The following is an 18,248-nucleotide window of genomic DNA, read 5'->3' on the forward strand; positions in this document are numbered from 1 at the left end:
AGCATCATCATCGGAGGTCGAGCTGCACGGAGACCATAGCTGGGGAGAAGGGACACAATGCTATGGGAACGCCAGTATTCGCCTTTTTTTCCTACTCTGCTTTCTGCAGCGGCTATTCTGGCCGAAATCTGCACCAAAAACCGGTTGCTAGGATACGCTGCGTAGTTTTCAGCAGCGTATCCGACCTGTGTAAACAAACCCCTATAGAAAATCCTATGGAGAAAAAAAACCCGAAAAAAGTCATACCCAGAGCATGTTGCATTTGGAAAAAAAACATAGCTGACCACAAAATTGCCTTAAAAAACAACACAGGCAAAAATTTAGTTGTGTAGTGCATTTTATATTTTACTATAGACTTTAATATAACATCTGGCCGCACTAAAATAAAACGCATCAGTATGATCTGTATCAGTATCAGCAAAACATTCAAAAATTCTGGATTTTTTGGGTGATTTTTTTCTATTCAATTATACAGTTAATTCCCGAATTATTTGGACAGTGACACAAGTTTTGGCATTTTAGCTGTTTACCAAAACATATTGAATATACAGTTATATAATCAATATGGGCGTAAAGTGCAGACTCTCAACTTTAATTTGAGGGTATTCACATCCTAATTTGAGGAAGGGTTTAGGAATTACAGCTCTTTAATATGTAACTGCCTCTTTTTCAAGGGACCAAAGGTAATTGGACAATTATCTCAAAGGCTATTTAATGGGCTGCATGTGCTATTCCCTCGTTAATCCAACATCAATTAAGCAGATGAAAGGTCTGGAGTTGATTCCAGGTGTGGCATTTGGATTTGGAAACTGTTGCTGTGAACCCACAACATGAGGTCAAATGAGCTCCCAATGCAAGTGAAACAGACCATCGTAAGGCTGGATTCACACGAGCATGTTCGGTCCGTAAAGGACGGAACGTATTTCGGCCGCAAGTCCCGGACCGAACACACTGCAGGGAGCCGGGCTCCTAGCATCATAGTTATGTACGATGCTAGGAGTCCCTGCCTAGCCGTGGAACTACTGTCCCGTACTGAAAACATGATTACAGTATGGGACAGTGTCCCGCAGCAAGGCAGTGACACCTAGTGTCCTACATAACTATGATGCTAGGAGCCCGGCTCCCTGCAGTGTGCTCGGTCCGGGACTTGCGGCCGAAATACGTTCCGTCCTTTACGGACCGAACATGCTCGTGTGAATCCAGCCTTAGGCTGAAAAAAATGAAGAAATCCATCAGTGAGAGAGCACAAATGTTGGGAGTGGCCAAATCAACAGTTTTGTGTATTCCGGAAAAAAAAACAGAACTCCAAAAGGCCTGGATGTCCACGGAAGAAAACAGTGGTGGATGATCGCAGAACCCTTTCCATGGTGAAGAAAACCCCTTCATCTACCCAAGTGAAGAACACTCTCTCCTGGAAGTAGGTGTATCAGTATCTAAGTCTACCATAAAGAGAAGACTTCATGAGAGCAAATACAGAGGGTTCACCACAAGGTGCAAACCATTAATCAGCCTCAAAAATAGAAAGGCCAGATTAGACTTTGCCAAACAACATCTAAAGAAGCCAGCCCAGTTCTGGAACAGCATTCTTCGGACAGATGAAACTAAGATCAACCTGTACCAGAATGATGGGAGGAAGAAAGTATGGAGAAGGCTTGGAACGACTCATGATCCAAAGCACACCACATCCTCCGTAAAACATGGTGGAGGCAGTGTGATGGCATGGGCATGCATGGCTGCCAAAGGCACTGGGTCACTAGTGTTTATTGACGATGTGACTGAAGACAGAAGCAGCCGGATGAATTCTGAAGTGTTCAGGGATATACTTTGTGCTCAGATTCAACCAAATGCAACAAGGTTGATTGGACGTCGCTTCACAGTACAGATGGACAATGACCCAAAACATACTGCGAAAGCAACCCAGGAGTTTTTTTAAGGCAAAGAAGTGGAATATTCTGCAATGGCCAAGTCAATCACCAGATCTCAACCCAATCGAGCTGCATTTCACTTGCTTAAGACAAAACTTAAGGCAGAAAGACCCACAAACAAGCAACAACTGAAGACAGCTGCAGTAAAGGCCTGGCAAAGCATGACAAAGGAGGAAACCCAGCGTTTGATGATGTCCAAGGGTTCCAGACTTCAGGCAGTTATTGCCTGCAAAGGATTCTCTACAAAGTATTAAAAAAAACAACATTTTATTTATGGTAATGTTAATTTGTCCAATTACTTTTGAGCCCCTGAAATGAGGAGGCTGTGTAGAAAAATGGTTGCAATTCCTAAACATTTCACAGGATATTTTTGTTCAACCCCTTGAATTAAACCTGAAAGTCTACACTCCAATTGCATCTCAGTTGTTTCATTTCAAATCCAATGTGGTGGCATGGAGAGCCCAAATCATGAAGATTGTGTCACTGTCCAAATAATTCTGGACCTAACCGTATATAAAACACATTCAATCGTGTGTTATGGGATATAGCAATGCAATTTTGTTGTTTTTTCTTCTCTAAAAAGTTAAAATTGCATGTAAAATTGCGTTTGATGACAATGTAAAAATCTCATGCGATTTTGAGGTGTGATCCTATGTGAGATCACATTTGATAAGTCACTGTGGAGCTTTACTCTTGGGCTGGAATGACAGATGCCGTTTTCGCGGCAGATTTCTTTTTTAAACAATCCGGGAGTGGTTCAAAAAGATGAAAAAGTGTAAAAGAAAGACTGAAACTTCTACTCTCTTTTGTATCCACTCCTGTTTTTATTTAAAAAAAGAAAACTGCCACAAAAACTACATTTTTGGGCGTTTTTCATGGCGTTTTTTCATGCGTTTTTTTGTGCGGCCAGATGTTACATTAAAATCTATAGTAAAATGTAAACTCCACTACACACTAATACGTTCTGGCTTGTGGCATTTATGAGGCAATTTTGTGGTCAGTGGCGCTTTCTTCCAAACGCAGCATGCTCCAGGTATGGCGTCTTTTCAGGTGTTTTTCCCATAAGCTTCTCTATAGCACTTCAAACACGCCAGATAAAAAGCATGTTCAAAATAACACCAATTGAAAAACGCCACCAAAAATGGCACTCAAAATTCCTTAAAAGACACGTTACATTTTATTACCGCTAACGTTCCTTGATGTAGTTTAAATTGGCAGAAATTTTTTTGTGCGTGAAGGAGGCCTTACAGGAATCTCCAATGTGCGATAATGTCAAGATGACCATGGCTGTCTTATTACTCAAAAATGGAGAACACACACCCTCTACATGTCAGTACGATTTTGCTCCATGGAATATTTTCACTATATAAAAAAGGCTAATACTAAGAAACAACATGAAGGTGTTTGGCAGCCCTGGATTATTTCATGACTCTTTAATCTATGGTCTGCCTCTTGTGGGTTAGCCAGGTGGGGGGGGGAAAGGAGGGGCATGTGCCTCAGGCGCAACTGGGATGTAAGGAAGGGGGGCACGCCGCTGGAACAGCTGTTTTGATGCGGTGGTCCCATCCCCTCAGGGCCCCCTACTGCTACGGGGCCTGCATCGCCCGGCCCATTACATGTATGGGCAGGGCGGAACGGGCACCTCATGCCAGGTGGCGTTGCTAGCACCTAGGGGGGGCCCGGTGCTAGCTACGTCCTCAGGACGCAGATACAATTGAATACTATGGCGAAGCAGCTCCATACGCCGCCATTACTAGGCCACATTAGGCCTGCAGCCTGTAAGAATTCCAGAGTCCCAGCGCAGGCCGGCGTGATGGCATCACTGGATCACGCCGGCCTATGCAAGGGTCTTAACTTGGCATGGAGCAGGGAACCGGGCTAGGTAAGTCATCTTTTTTTTATTTGTTCGTACAAGAGGGGGCTGTGTGGCACCATCTTCAAGTGGGGGCTGTGGCACCATCTACAGGGGGGCTGTGTTGCATCATCTACAAAGGGGACTGTGTGGAACCATCTACAAGGGGGGCTATGTGGCACCATCTGCATGGGGGGCTATGTGGCTCCATCTGCAAGGGGGGCTGTGTGGCACGATCTATAAGGGGGTGACCATATGGCACCTTCTACAAGGGGGGTGTGTGTAACCATCTACAAGGGGGGCTGTGTGGCACCATCTACAAGGGGGGCTGTGTGGCACCATCTACAAGGGGGGCTGTGTGGCACCATCCACAAGGGGGCTGTGTGTGGCGCCATCTACATGGGGGGCTGTGTAGCGCTATCTACAAAAGGTGGGCTGTGTGGTGTCATCTACAACAGGGGGTCTGTGTGGCGTTACCTACAAGAGGGGGCTGTGTGGCGTTATCTACAAGGGGGCTGTGTGGCATTATCTACAAGAGGGGGGCTGTGTGGCACTATCTACAAGAGGGGGCTATGTGGCACTATCTAAAAGAGGGCCTGGGTGTGGCGTTATCTAGAAGAGGAGGACTGTGTGGCGCTATCTACAAGAGGGGGGCTGTGTGTGACCTTTAATTTATTTTCTTTTAAATTATTCTTATGTTAACTACTTTATATAACTTTATTGCTTGTAAATGCTCGTTACATTAAAAAAATTTGAAAATTACATTTCATTGATTGGTAGAGAAAGCAAACATGGCGACGGGGAAGGAGATGTGGGGAAAGTAGTTGGGGGGGGGCGCCAATCTGAATCTTTGCCCCGGGTGCAGGAGAACCTAGCTACGCCTCTGAGCCAGCCTATTGGTATATTTTACTTGCCTGAATTGTTAATACTTTTTTCTTTTCAAATTCTAGACCAATTATACTTTGTGACAGAAAATAAATGAATGAACTGTCCCCCAAGAAAGTTACCTTGGCACCATACCTGGATTACTGCCTTCTCCCTGATTCCAGCAGCCGTTTATTTGATCTTTCTACATGCCTCCATTCCCTCACAACCAGCTCCATTTGTTTTGGTCGCCTAAATGCAGGGCCGTATTTACCACTAGGCACTGGGGGGCTGCAGTGCCTAGGGCGGCTCCTTGCAGGGGGCGGCACCAAATGAGTAATCCAATTTTTAATTACAATTTTTTTTTTTACTTACAACCCCTTGCCTTGCTCCCCGCCAGACTAACAAGTAAAAAGCGTTCTGCGCCTTTTATCGTAATTATGCGGTGTCCCTTTGTGCGCACACACCAAAAGAGGACATCAATGCACAAGCGCAGGATTTTGTGTGCTGGGGGAAGGCGAGGAGCTGTCAATCAAAAGTAAGGAGGCAAAGTAAACTTGGAAAGACTTGAGGAATGAAGATTTGACTCTTTCCAAACGAAGATCTGACTCTTTTCTGCTCATTTGCATACGGTGTGGGAACACTAAAAAGCTAAATACTAAAGCTACAGAGCCGACTAAGAAGATAATTATAGGTTATATAGAAATGATTTTTCACCCACTACCACCAGCTATAGTCGGTTTAATAGGTGAAATGCTGATGACAGGTTCCCTTTAAAGATAAAAAAAACCCAACAAAAACATATTTGGAATTGCCACAATTGTAACAACCCATAGATAAATGTTATACATTATTTATACAGCATGTTAGAAACTGGCAGAAGAATAAACGTTAAACGATAAATGTACCCCAAAAATAATGTCAGAAAAACAAGCTCTGGTATGGCTATGTCAACGGAAAAAGACAAAAGTTATAGCTCTTGGAAAGCGATTAAGAAACAAACAAACAAAAACAAAAAAAAGGCTGCCTCCTATGTGATAGGTGTGTATTTGGAGAACAGCTCACTTTCTCGCTGTTTTCGTAACGACCATAGAACTAAATGGAGTTAATTTATCCTCTGCCTGAATGTGGCGGTCAGTGGCCACCTCACCAATTGGAATGGGATGGAAGGACCAGTGGCGTAACTACCGCCGTAGCAGCAGTAGCGGCTGCTACGGGGCCCGCGGCATGAGGGGGCCCGTGTCGCCCGCCAGCACGGGCCCCCACCATGGCCGGAGGCTCCGCTAGCAGCCGCTATGGCTGCTACAGCGGGACGCCACTGAGCACTACGGCAGAGCGGGGAGGTATCTCCCCGCTCTGCCACTAACTGGTTCCCGACCGCTGGCTGTATTTTTACGGCCAGTGGTCAGGGACGGGTCCTTAAAACCCGAGCCATAGACTTTCTACGGCTCGGGTTTTAACTTGCTGCCCGCGCGCTCGGGCAGCTGAATGTCGGGTCTCCGGCTGTCAGTGACTGCCGGGGACCCTGAGGAGAGGACAGAAGCAGCTTTCGCTGCTTCTGTCTTATCTGATCACTTGTACACAGCGCTGAATGCTCGCTGTGTACAGGAATAGAGACAGCAGCAGCGGCGCTGTCTCTATTCCTCCCGGTGATCATGTGACTGGTCACATGATCGCCGGGTGCCGTTAGTGACAGACTGCTGCTGGGTCTAACAAGACCCAGCACAGCCCTATTAGTGACAATCGTCACTATGAGAGGGCTGATTTCCCCTGTAACTGGGGCTGCTGTGCAGCTCCAGTTACAGTGGAAAAACATGGTGTAAAAGAAAGAAAAAAAATATATGAAGTTCCCCAAAGGTCTTTTTTGACCTTTGGGGGACAGACCATAGTAATAAAAAAATAATAAAGTAAAGTGCAAAAAAAATTAAATAATAAATACACATAAAATACCCACCCCCAAAAAAAAACGTTCCCCCCCCACCAATCATTGTTGTAACGCTAGCGCTGACCCAATTACCCTAATATAGACATGTAATATATAAAAATTTACGGTACACAATGACGATCACAAATAAAAGGTCTATTTTAGGGTAAAACTATGTTATTACCAAAAACAAATAGCTCAAACGTAAAAAAGCTTATTTTTTTACTATTATTTTCAAACTTTATGAATAAAAATTCTAAAATAGCAAAAAAGGTGTGTATAAAAACGATAAAAAATTAAACCTGCATTATCTACGGGAAAAAACGTTGCAAAAATCATGTCGTTAGCCCAACAAATAAAAACGTTATAGCCATTTAACTAACATGCTAAAAATGTCTGTCTGGTCCTGGTCCTGAAAACGGTGTCTGGTCCTGAAGGCGCAAAATAGAGCAAAAGACATGTATCCCCTCTCCACAGGATCTCCACAGGACATGTATCCCCTCTCCACAGGACATGTATCCCCTCTCCACAGGATCTCCACAGGACAGGGGATACATGCGTGATCGTTGGAAGCGATAGGGAGAACGGGGGACTGAAAGTCCCCTGAAGTTCTCCATCACAAACCTCGGACTTCCGGGGTCTGTGTCGGCAGCTCCGTAGAAATGAATGGAGCGCCGGTCGTGCTTGTGCGCATGCGTGACCAGCGCTCCTTTCATTTTTATTGAGCTGCGCAGACGCCGGAAGTCAGAGGTTAGTCATGGAGAAGTTCAGGGGACTTTCAGTCCCCCGTTCTCCCTATCGCTGCCAGCGATCACTCATGTATCCCCTGTCCTGTGGAGATCCTGTGGAGAGGGGATACATGTATTTTGTAGGACACACTGTAGGTCACATTTTTGTTGGGAGGGGGGACGCTGTATGGCGTTCCCTACAGGGGGAGGGACGCTGTATGGCGTTCCCTACAGGGGGGTGGCTGTATGGCGTTCCCTACAGGGGGGGTGGCTGTATGGCGTTCCCTACAGGGGGGTGGCTGTATGGCGTTCCCTACAGGGGGGGTGGCTGTATGGCGTTCCCTACAGGGGGGGGTGGCTGTATGGCGTTCCCTACAGGGGGGGGCTGTATGGTGTTCCCTACAGGGGGGCTGTATGGCGTTATCTACAGGGGGATGTATGCCGCTATCTACAGAGGGGGGGCTGTATGGCGTTATCTACAGGGGGGGGCTGTAAAAAAGGCACTATCTACAAGGGGGGGGTTGTGTGACACCCAGGGGAGGGGGGGCCCCAGTCAAAAGTTTGCTATGGGGCCCTGTCTTTCCTAGTTACGCCCCTGGGAAGGACCACCGTTCTCCATATAGGTGCAGGTCCCAGATTTGAAACCCGCGCCTATTACACATTTATGGCAAATACTCTGGATATGCCCTAAATTGGTGAGATGGAAATAACCCTTTAAGGGGTTAAGATTGTATCTTGTGTAACTACTATTCCCAGTGACTGCAAGGTACAGAACTAAAAGAAAAGATGGTTAAATAAAGTTCCTTGTTTGTAGCCACTTTAAATAATATGTTAGGGGATTGCATTATAATGAGTACTTTAATGTTATCTTGTTATTGGAGCAGCTTAGTAGGCGTGATGCCCATAATAAGCATATAGGGCTACAGGAAAACCAAAGTTCTTGCTGCTGCCCTTCAGGCACTCCCCACAAATCAGCACCATTTACAGAAGCCTGTATTCTGTGAAGGGAAATCTAATGTGGGATGTTACAATGCCAGTTAAATCTTTCCAACACCCTCTATAAAAGTATTACAAATTACAGGCTGCTGTATTCTGCTAATGGTGCCTAAAGCCAATTGGTGGCTAATTTTGATCTTCCCACAGCCGTGAAAGAAAATTATTACGACAGATATTCTAATAAAAATCATTAAATTAATAATACTTCATATACAATTCCCTAATATAACATATAAAGTGGCTCCATTTCAGAGCTTTAAGTATATCAGAGCTTTAAAGGGGTTTGCCCATTAGGGACATTTATGGCATAGCCACAGGATATGCCACAAATTGCAGATAGATGCGGGTCCCACCTCTGTGATCCGCACCTATCTCTAGAACGGGGCCCCCTAAACCCCATTCTAAATTTCTCGTTTCCCGCTGCAACTTGTAAATTCCAACCATGAATGGCACTTACAGAAGCAGAGTAGCACACGAGCTACACTGTTTCCGTAACTGCCATTCACTTCTATGGGAGTTATGAAAAAAGTGTTTTCTGATTACATGGATGGAAATTACAAGTATCAGTGGGAAATGTGAAATCTAGAATGGGGTTTAGGGGGCCCCAGTTCTAGAAATAGGTGTGGGTCACAGAAGTGGATTTGCCATAAATGTCCCTGATGTGCAAACCCCTTGGGGAACAAGGTAAAGAAGTAAATCACTTTTACACCACAGTTCGCTATTACTACAGAATATTGCAGATTTTGGGGGGAAACGAGCAGTACCTTACATCCCAATTGCAAGATTTTATCTAGAATCAACCAATCATGACTGGTTTAGGCTTAAAACTAGCCAATTGCCCAGGGCCCCTGTTTCCTCAAAGACTGGATCCCTAGGAGCAACCTGAGAGTGGAACATAAAAACTTTCTGATCTACTCCTCAGTTCCAGTAGTCAGGCAGAGCACTCATTTACACTGAATGAGATGAGCCTCAGACATTCTGAACTCGTTCAGCTTTCAGGTACTGTAGCTCGTCTGAAGCCTAAAAAAGTGAGTAGCAAGAAACTCCTTCAGTACCCTAGACCCTTAGGTAGCAATGGAAACGTGTTGTCTGGAGTGATGAATCACGTTTCACTATCTGGCAGTCTGATGGACCAATCTGGGTTTGGCGGATGCCAAGAAAACGCTACCTAACAGAATGCATAGTACCTACTGTAAAATTTGGTGGAGGAGTGATAAAGAACTTGGAATGGTTTTCAGGTTTTGGGCTAGGCCCATTCACTCCAATGAAAGGTAATAAAAAGGATTCCGGACAATCAGAAGGCATCCACATGGAATTATGAACATCCCATAGTGGATCCTATAAGGGTTTTGGTAGGAAAGTTTCATGACAAGTTTGCCAGCTGTTTACAGGCAGTTTCTGCATCTGGAAACAGCTGGGAATTATTGGTTGGCTCGTGGGCCAATTGTCCACTGTCTCTGGGGAAGGATACTTCTTTTTCCTAGTAACAGAAGGTTATTGGGTTCTAGTTGAAACCATGTGACATGCATATTTTATTTATATTCAAGTTGAAGGGCTGGGTGCTTGTCAGCTTTCCAGCGCTTGAAGAAGAAAGAAGAAGGCCCACTTTCCCTCCCAAAAATGTATGTATTTTGTTTAATATCACAGTGTTGTTAAAAGTGCGGGTAAAGTCTCTTAATGGGTAGGTGGACTCTTCCACTGGTTATGTTGCGTTTGAGTTTATGAACTCTTGAATGTTTGATGGTGCAAGTTTGGTTAATAAAGCTGAAGTATTTATTGACTAAAAGTTGATATGTTTTTAAAGATATTTTAACAAAGGAGACCGTAGCCAATATTTTTCCACACTGTCATGTGTCATGTGTCTGTTTGTTTGGCAAATTATAAGTTAGGTATGTTTTATAATCCCATGTTAATGTTACAGCATACAAAAACATTCTAGACAATTGTATGCCTTTACTTGCAACAGTTTGGGGAAGACCCTTTCCTGGGCATGACTGTGCCCCTGTGCACAAAAATAATTCCATAAAGACATGTTTTGACAACTGTGTTTAGAAGGAACCAGCGGCGGATTAAGTAGACCATAGGCCTATGCCATGGCTAAAGTCAACACCACCTTTCTGTGATAGCATTAACAACAGGTTGTCTCAGATATCTGGAGCCATGCTGACTGCAGTGCATCCGACATTTGCTAGAGGGTTCGTGGGGGTGGATCCATAGAGCAAACAAGACGATCAAAGTGGTCCCACAGATGCTCAATTGGGTTCAAGTCTGGCGAATAAGGCGTTCAGGGAAGTACAAAAATACAAATACAATAAAATTAATTTTTTCACTTATTCTGGGAGCGCTGCAAGAATCTTTTTCTACTTTTGAAGATCCTTGGTTCAGCATCATTTGATGGTACCCTGCTCATTTATTGTATTTTTTAGAGTGCTGCTGCTGCTTTCTTTCAACTTTATATATATATAGAGAGAGAGAGAAAGAGAGAGAGAGAGAGAGAGTGGAGAGAGAGATATAGACATATACACAGCCGAGTCACATTATTATGACCACCTCCTACTTTTGACGTCGGTAGCGCGTAGCCCATGAAGGAAGTGATGTATCGTGGGCTGGCTTGGTGGGTATGTAAGGTGTGCGATAGGCTGTCGGAACACATATAACTCACTGTTGCCAAGGGTAAAAGGGGCGATTTATCAGAGTTGCAAAAAGAGATGATTATTGGCATACTGGCCAAGAGTGGCAGTATTTCTCAAACAGCGCAGTTTGTGAACTCTTCGCGTGCTGCTGTGGTGAAAGTGTATCGTGAGTGGACAAATGGCACCATTGGGAAAAACCGACATGGAAACTGCGGTGCACCACGTGCCATTGATGTGAGAGGTGAATATCGGATATAAAGGTGAGCGAGGGCCGAACGACACGCTACAGTGGAACAGCTTACCGTGAAAATGAACCAGGAGGCTACCAGACGTGTGTCTAAAACAAAAGCTCAGCAAACCCTACTGCGTATGGGGCTCCGAAGCAGACGGATGATCACTGCTCCTATGCTAACAAAGGTGCATCAGAAGAAAAGGCTTCAATTTGCACGGTGGTATTGGAATTGTACCACTGATGATTGGCAAAGGTTTGCCTTCTCTGATGAGTCACATTTTCTGCTTCATCGAACGGATGGACTTTGGCGTGTCAGGCGAGAAACGTCAGAGAACAAACACCGTACGGCCATTGCTGGAAGAACACAAGCTGGTGGCGGCAGCGTTATGGTTTTCGGGAATTTTTTTCATGGCATTGTCTGGGCCCACTCATCCATGTGAAAGGCACTCTTAACCAATTTCAGTATGAATCCATCGTTGAAGATCACGTCCACCCACACATGCAGTTTGTCTTCCCTGGGGCAGATGGAATCTTCCAGCAAGACAATGCAAAATGTCACTTGGCTAGAAATGTCCGACAGTGGTTGGAAGAGTACGACCAAGTTTTCCAAGTACTTCCCTGGCCCCCTAATTCGCCAGACTTCAATCCAATTGAGCATCCGTGGGACCACCTTGATCGTCTTGTTCACTCTATGCATCCTCCCCCATGCACCCTCCAGCAAATGTGGAATGCACTGCGATCAGTATGGCTCCAGATACCTGAGAAAACCTACCAGCACCTCACTGAGTCACTCCCAGCCCGTCTAGCTGCTGTCCACGCTGCGATTACTCTGGATATTAGCCGGTGGTCATAATAATGTGATTTGACTGTGTATATATATATATATATATATATATATATATATATATACACACATACTGTATATATATCTATATATATGCTGCTTTATTAGAAACTGTCTACAAATGGCTAGCAGATGGCACTTCTTCGAGTTGTGAACAATTTTCTTAAAGCACTCAATAATTATAGAAAATTTAAGAGGTTGTCTTCTAAAAAAAAAGACTTGAGCATGGATGGCCATTCATCTGACTGCCCATCTTTGTAAAACTACATTTCCCTTGCAGCGGGACTACGGCGGTGAAAAAAACCTTTGATCCAAACGGTTCAGAGCACACAAAACTTGCACCATATCTAGTGATCTGACTTTGGCTGAATGCCAAAATGTTATTTGTGTATAGGTAGCCTTGTAAATAATGAACGCTATTTGGTAAAACATTTTGGCAGATACATTCTGCTTAAGAAGTAAGATGGTTATATTTCTATCCATTCATCAGTTCTGCTCCTATCAATGATTGTAGATTGGCAGAAGACAAAATCAATCTGCAAGTCAGTAATTGCATGAAATTATTTGTAACCTCAACCCACACAAGAACAAGAGTACAGGATTTCTAATTATATTATTAGATAGACACTTATTGAAACTCATCCTGTGTCATTTATTGTACTTCTAGCAAAATATTTCCACACGACAATTAAGCTAAATAAGAAGCATTGTTAATTGTCAAAACAATGTCATACTTTCTGACACTTTCCTTTAGCAGCTACAAATTGAAATATTTAACGGAAGTATATTACATATCATCATATTTATGATTGCACATTGTTTATTATCCACAATGGTCTCCAATGTATAAGGAGTTAAAAATGATGTATATTCTAACTACTTTTCCTTGGCATGAGATGACATTGTCTACCAATGCTATTGAACCCTGAGGGATCACAATATGCCAGCTTTCCACTAATTATCTGTGTAGAGGAGGGCTAGGGAAAATAAGTACTAAATGTATTTTACTGCTATAGTCAACCATAGATATGCAGTACATGACTTACAGGGAACTGTTTTGGTATCTTTTGTTCTGATTGCACAATTCTATGATGTAAAAAGCCTCTCCTACAGGTAGCCATAGAACGTGTCTGAGATATAACAAATGAAGTTATGTTTTTAAACTATGAATTATATTTCATAAATATTGAAATTCTATGACCCAACATGTGACAAATTGACTATGTGGTCAATCTTTCCTTGAAATATTAAGAGTAGCCACATTATATCCGTATACTAGGTATGACAATGACGATCCAATTGTTTTGGACAAAAATGATTGTCACTTTACATGAGTCAATTGGTTTCCGTTTTTAAAACCTATTCAGGTGTAAACTGATATTTAACCAGTTCAGTACCGGGCTATTTTGATCCTTCAGGACCAGACACCGTTTAGCCCTTTTTAGCACTCGTTAGTTAAACAGCTATAACTTTTATATTTGTTGTGCTAGCAACGTAATCTTTACGTTGTTTTTTTCCGTAGACAATAAGGGTTTCTTTTTTTTAAATCATTTTTATACACATCCTTTTTGCTATTAGAGTTTTTAGGCTTAAAGTTTGAAAATAATTTTAATACGTTTTAGCTATTTTTTTTCTGGTAATAACATAGTTTTACCCTAAAATAGACCTTTTATTTGTGATCGTCATTGTCTACTGTAAATTTTAATATATCACATGTCTATTTTAGGGTAATTGGCTCAAGGCTAGCGTTACGACAATGATTGGCGGGGGGAACGTTTTTTTTTTACTATGGTCTGTCCCTCGAAGGTCAGAAAGACCTTTGGCAAGGCACTTTATTTTTTTTTTCTTTATTTTTTTACACCTTGTTTTTCCACTGTAACTGGGGCTGCACAGCAGCCCCAGTTACAGCGGAAATCAGCCCTCTCATAGTGACTATTGTCACTAATAGGGCTGTGCTGGGTCTTGTAAGACCCAGCAGCAGTCTGCCACTAACGGCATCCCGGCGATCATGTGACAGTCACATGATCACCGGGACCAATAGAGGCAGTGGCGCTGCCGATGCCTCTGTTCATATACACAGCGCGCAATGATCGCTGTTTAAAAGTGATCAGAGAAGATAGAAGCAGCGAAAGCCCGGTCAGCAAGCTAAAACCCACGCCGTAATTAGTCTATGAATCTCTGGCCAGTCTCAGCTGGCCAAGCTGTTCATCCAGCACATCTTCACCCTGCACGGCTTGCCGCAGCATATTGTGTCTGATCGTGTGGTTCAGTTTACCTCGAAGTTCTGGAGAGCCCTCTGCGGACTCCTCGGTGCGAAATTGGGCTTTTCATCAGCCTACCATCCTCAGTCCAATGGTCTGGTTGAGAGGATCAATCAGCTCTTGGAGAACTACTTATGCTACTTCATTTCCAAGCAGCATGATGACTGGGTGCAGTTGCTCCCATGGGCAGAATTCTCCTACAATAATCACACCAGCGAGTCCACAAGGAATACGCCGCTCTTCATTGTTTACGGCAGGCACCCACAAATTCCTCTCCCGGTGCCTGATACGTCCGAGGTTCCAGCGGCTGACTCCACCTTTAGAGACTTCCTACAGATCTGGCAGCAGACTCGATCCTCCATCCTGATGGCAGTTGACCGCATGAAACGGAAGGCTGACACAAGCAGAAGGGAACCTTTCTTCCTGGCACGAGGGTCTGGCTGTCTTTCAGGCATATCCGAGGGTGCCATCACTTAAATTTGCTCCCAGGTTCCTCGGACCCTTCGAGATCCTACAGCAGATCAACCCTGTCACCAAAAATGTGAGAGGAAAGACCTTTAATTTTTGTGGATTGGAGGGGGTTTGGTTCTGAAGAAAGGTCTTCGGAGGCAGAGGAGAACCTCAATGCTCCTTATCTTCTGAAGGTTTCTCTCTTGCTCTGGTCCCCAGAAGAGGGGGCATAAGAGGGGGAATACTGTAATGTCCGTGACTGCGGGCTGTCACCTCAGTGCCTATCTCTCCATGTGCCGCCGTACAGACTCAGTGCACCCAGCTCGTAACATTTGGATAAAAGTGTCCATAATATGGCGAGAGCTCTAAAAGTTCTAGCACATAGATATCATATCACACAAGATTGAACGCTCCTGACTAGTTTTGGGTTGCAGGCAGGGCCGGCGTAAGCACCGGCACACCCGGGCAAGTGTGGGGAGCCGCTGGGTGCTGACGCTGCCGTCGTCACAGCATCACTGTCCATATATGAACAAAGATGTCAGGAGGAGAGGAGTCCGAGGCAGAGCGCTAGAAGCAGCTCAGCTCCAGGATTCCGTCTCTTGGAAGCCCCTGACATCACTGTCTATATATGGACAGTGATGTCAGGAGCAAAGCAGTGTCCCAGGCAGAGTGTTAGTAGCGCTTTTCCCAGGACTTTGGCTCTGGGGTTGTCCCTGACATCACCAGCCATATATGGACAGTGATGTCAGGGGCTTCCTCAGAGTCTTTACTAGCGCTCTGCCCGGGACTTCAGCTGTGCTCCGGACATCATTTATAGACAGTGATGTCAGGAGCAGAGCAAGAGTCTCAGGCAGAGTGCTAGTAGTGCTCTGCCCGGGACTATGGCTCTGGGGTTGCCCCTGACAACACTGTCCATATATGGACAGTGACGTCAGGGGCTTCTCCTGAAGCGAAATCCCCAGCCAGAGCGTCGTCAATGCTCTGGCTGGGGATTCCACTCTTAGAGGGAACCCCAAAATGTGTTACCTACAGGGAGAGGGGCTGTGTGGCACTACCAGGGAGGGTGGCTGTGTGGCACTACCAGGGAGGGGGGCTGTGTGGCACTACCTGGGATGAGGGGGCTGTGTGGCATTACCTGGGAGGAGGAGGCAGTGTGGCACTACCTGGGAGGGGGGTTGTGTGGCACCAACTGTGTGGAGGGGGCTGTGTGGCACTACCTCGGAAGGGGGCTGTGTGGCACTACCTGGGAAGGGGGGCTGTGTGGCACTACCTGAGTAAGGGCGCTGTGTGGCACTACCAGGAAGGGAAGCTGTGTGGCACTACTTGGGGGGGGGGGGGCTGTGTGACACTACCTGGGAGGAGGGGGCTATGTGGCACTCCCTGGGAGGGGGGCTGTGTGGCACTATCTACAGAGGGCACTAAATTTATACAAACTGGAGGCCTAACTTCTATATGGGGGCATAAACAGGGCCTAACATCTATATGCAGGAACAAAGTGAAGTTTTCTGCCATTTTACTGCCGCCGTGAGCTTCCCCGCAAAGGGGCCTCCTAAATCTGTGTCGTCCAAGGGCCCACATAAACCTGGAGCCGTCCCTGGTTATAGGTTCAGCATTCAGCAGCTAGCCGTTAGTATATACAATCCACATAATATGGAGCAGTTACAAATCTCTACTTGACATCTTATCTAATAAAATATTTAAATTATCTTCATTTACAGCGACATCTATTCATACATTTCAACATACAATGAGTGGATAGTTGATCTGGTAATGATTGCTTTACCATTTTGGATTATTTTCCTTACTTAATTGTTTTTCCAATTTAATGTATATATTTCATTCTAGACTAATCCCATTTTACAAGTAAATGAACCATTCTACTGCTGGTTTAGGGAAAGTTCCATATGTAATAGTCCCCAGGAGGTATTGAAGAAAAATAAAACCTTTGTTTTTCTCCATACAAAAAATAGTAACACAACAGTAGCCCATTTTGCAGGATGCGAATAGAAGTGAGACAACAGTATATGCTATTAATAAAGTCATTATTTCTATACAAAGCAATGTACATGAAGCTGGATATTTCTTCATGGAATCATTTGTACAATTTAGCCCATTCCTTTTGCTAAACAGAAAGCCCCTTTCATACTTACCAGCCTTCCTGTGATTTTTTTCTAATATATTTTTCCCATATGGAATAGAGGAAATATAATATAAAACATACATCTTTTGAGAAGTGGGTTTATATTGCTATATTAGTAAATCAAACTATTTTTTTTATAACTGAAGCAATAATGGATATATTCATGGAGTCTTCCTATCTGAATATTAAATTAAACTAAGCAGAGTTTTGAATTTCATGCCCAGATTTGAAACGTATAGAAAAATACTCGTCTGTCACTTAAACTGTCATCAGTTGTCATGAAGCTAACATCGTGTTTTACATTCCTTCACTGGTATAAGTATTATTTTCTCTAGTGCATCAGCCTTGGAAAAAAAGTAGGGGCCTGTAGGGCTGTATTATCTTGAACATTACAGTACCACATTTGTAGGGCACGTACAAGTTGTTTGCCCAATCTCTCTTCATTATTCTCCTATTCAAATTTTCCTTTACCATCTATAACACAGCCATAACACATATCATATTCAAAAACCTTGCTGTAAGTCAATGGATTGCTAGAGAAGGTGCCTAGATGGCTATTAAAGAGGACCTGTCACCTCTCCTGACATGTCTGTTTTAGTAAATAATTATATTCCCCATTAAATAACCATTCGGGGGCATCTTTTCTTAGAACTCTATGTTGTTCCATTCCTTTGTTATTTCTCTTAGAAATGTATTAATAAATCGACACCTGAATGTTGCCCGCTGGGGGTGATCCCTACACAGACTGACAATTTCCAATCTGTGCTGACTGAGTGAGACTGTGTAGGGACAGACCACTGTGATAATGGGAATGGTAACACCAGTTTGTCAATTTATTATTAAATTTCTAGGAGGAATAACAGAGGAATGACATAATACAGAGTTCTAAGATAATATGTTCCAGAATTGTTATTTCATGGAGAATACAAGTATTTTCTAAAATAGACATGTCAGGTGAACTGACAGGTCCTCTTTAATAATTCTAAAAGTTTTTAAAACAAAGGACAATAATGGTCAGGTCGATAGTAATGTTTAAAGGGGTTGTGCCACAAACGAAACTGCACCTAAAAGTATTCATTATTTGAAACTAATATTTTTCCCCATTGGAAGTATTTAAAAAATATGTATGCATCCCAAGTTATTGAATTTACATGATCCGAATGGCGCCCCCTGCTGTTTCTTGCTGTGGGTCCATGCGCGTCATTCTTGTGATGCTTTCAAGAGGACACACATGCGCAGTAAAACACACTGGAGAGCCAGGGAAATGCAAACAGTATCGCGCAAGTACATTGTTGTCCCTAGGTGGTAGATTTATTGAAAAAAAATACTGGCAACTATAGATACCTAATGATGCAATAAACTACTAAGATTGTCCCTGCAAGTAGTAAACTGTGCATAA

This window comes from Rhinoderma darwinii, chromosome 1 (assembly GCF_050947455.1).
Source record: "Rhinoderma darwinii isolate aRhiDar2 chromosome 1, aRhiDar2.hap1, whole genome shotgun sequence".
Lineage (NCBI taxonomy): Eukaryota > Metazoa > Chordata > Amphibia > Anura > Rhinodermatidae > Rhinoderma > Rhinoderma darwinii.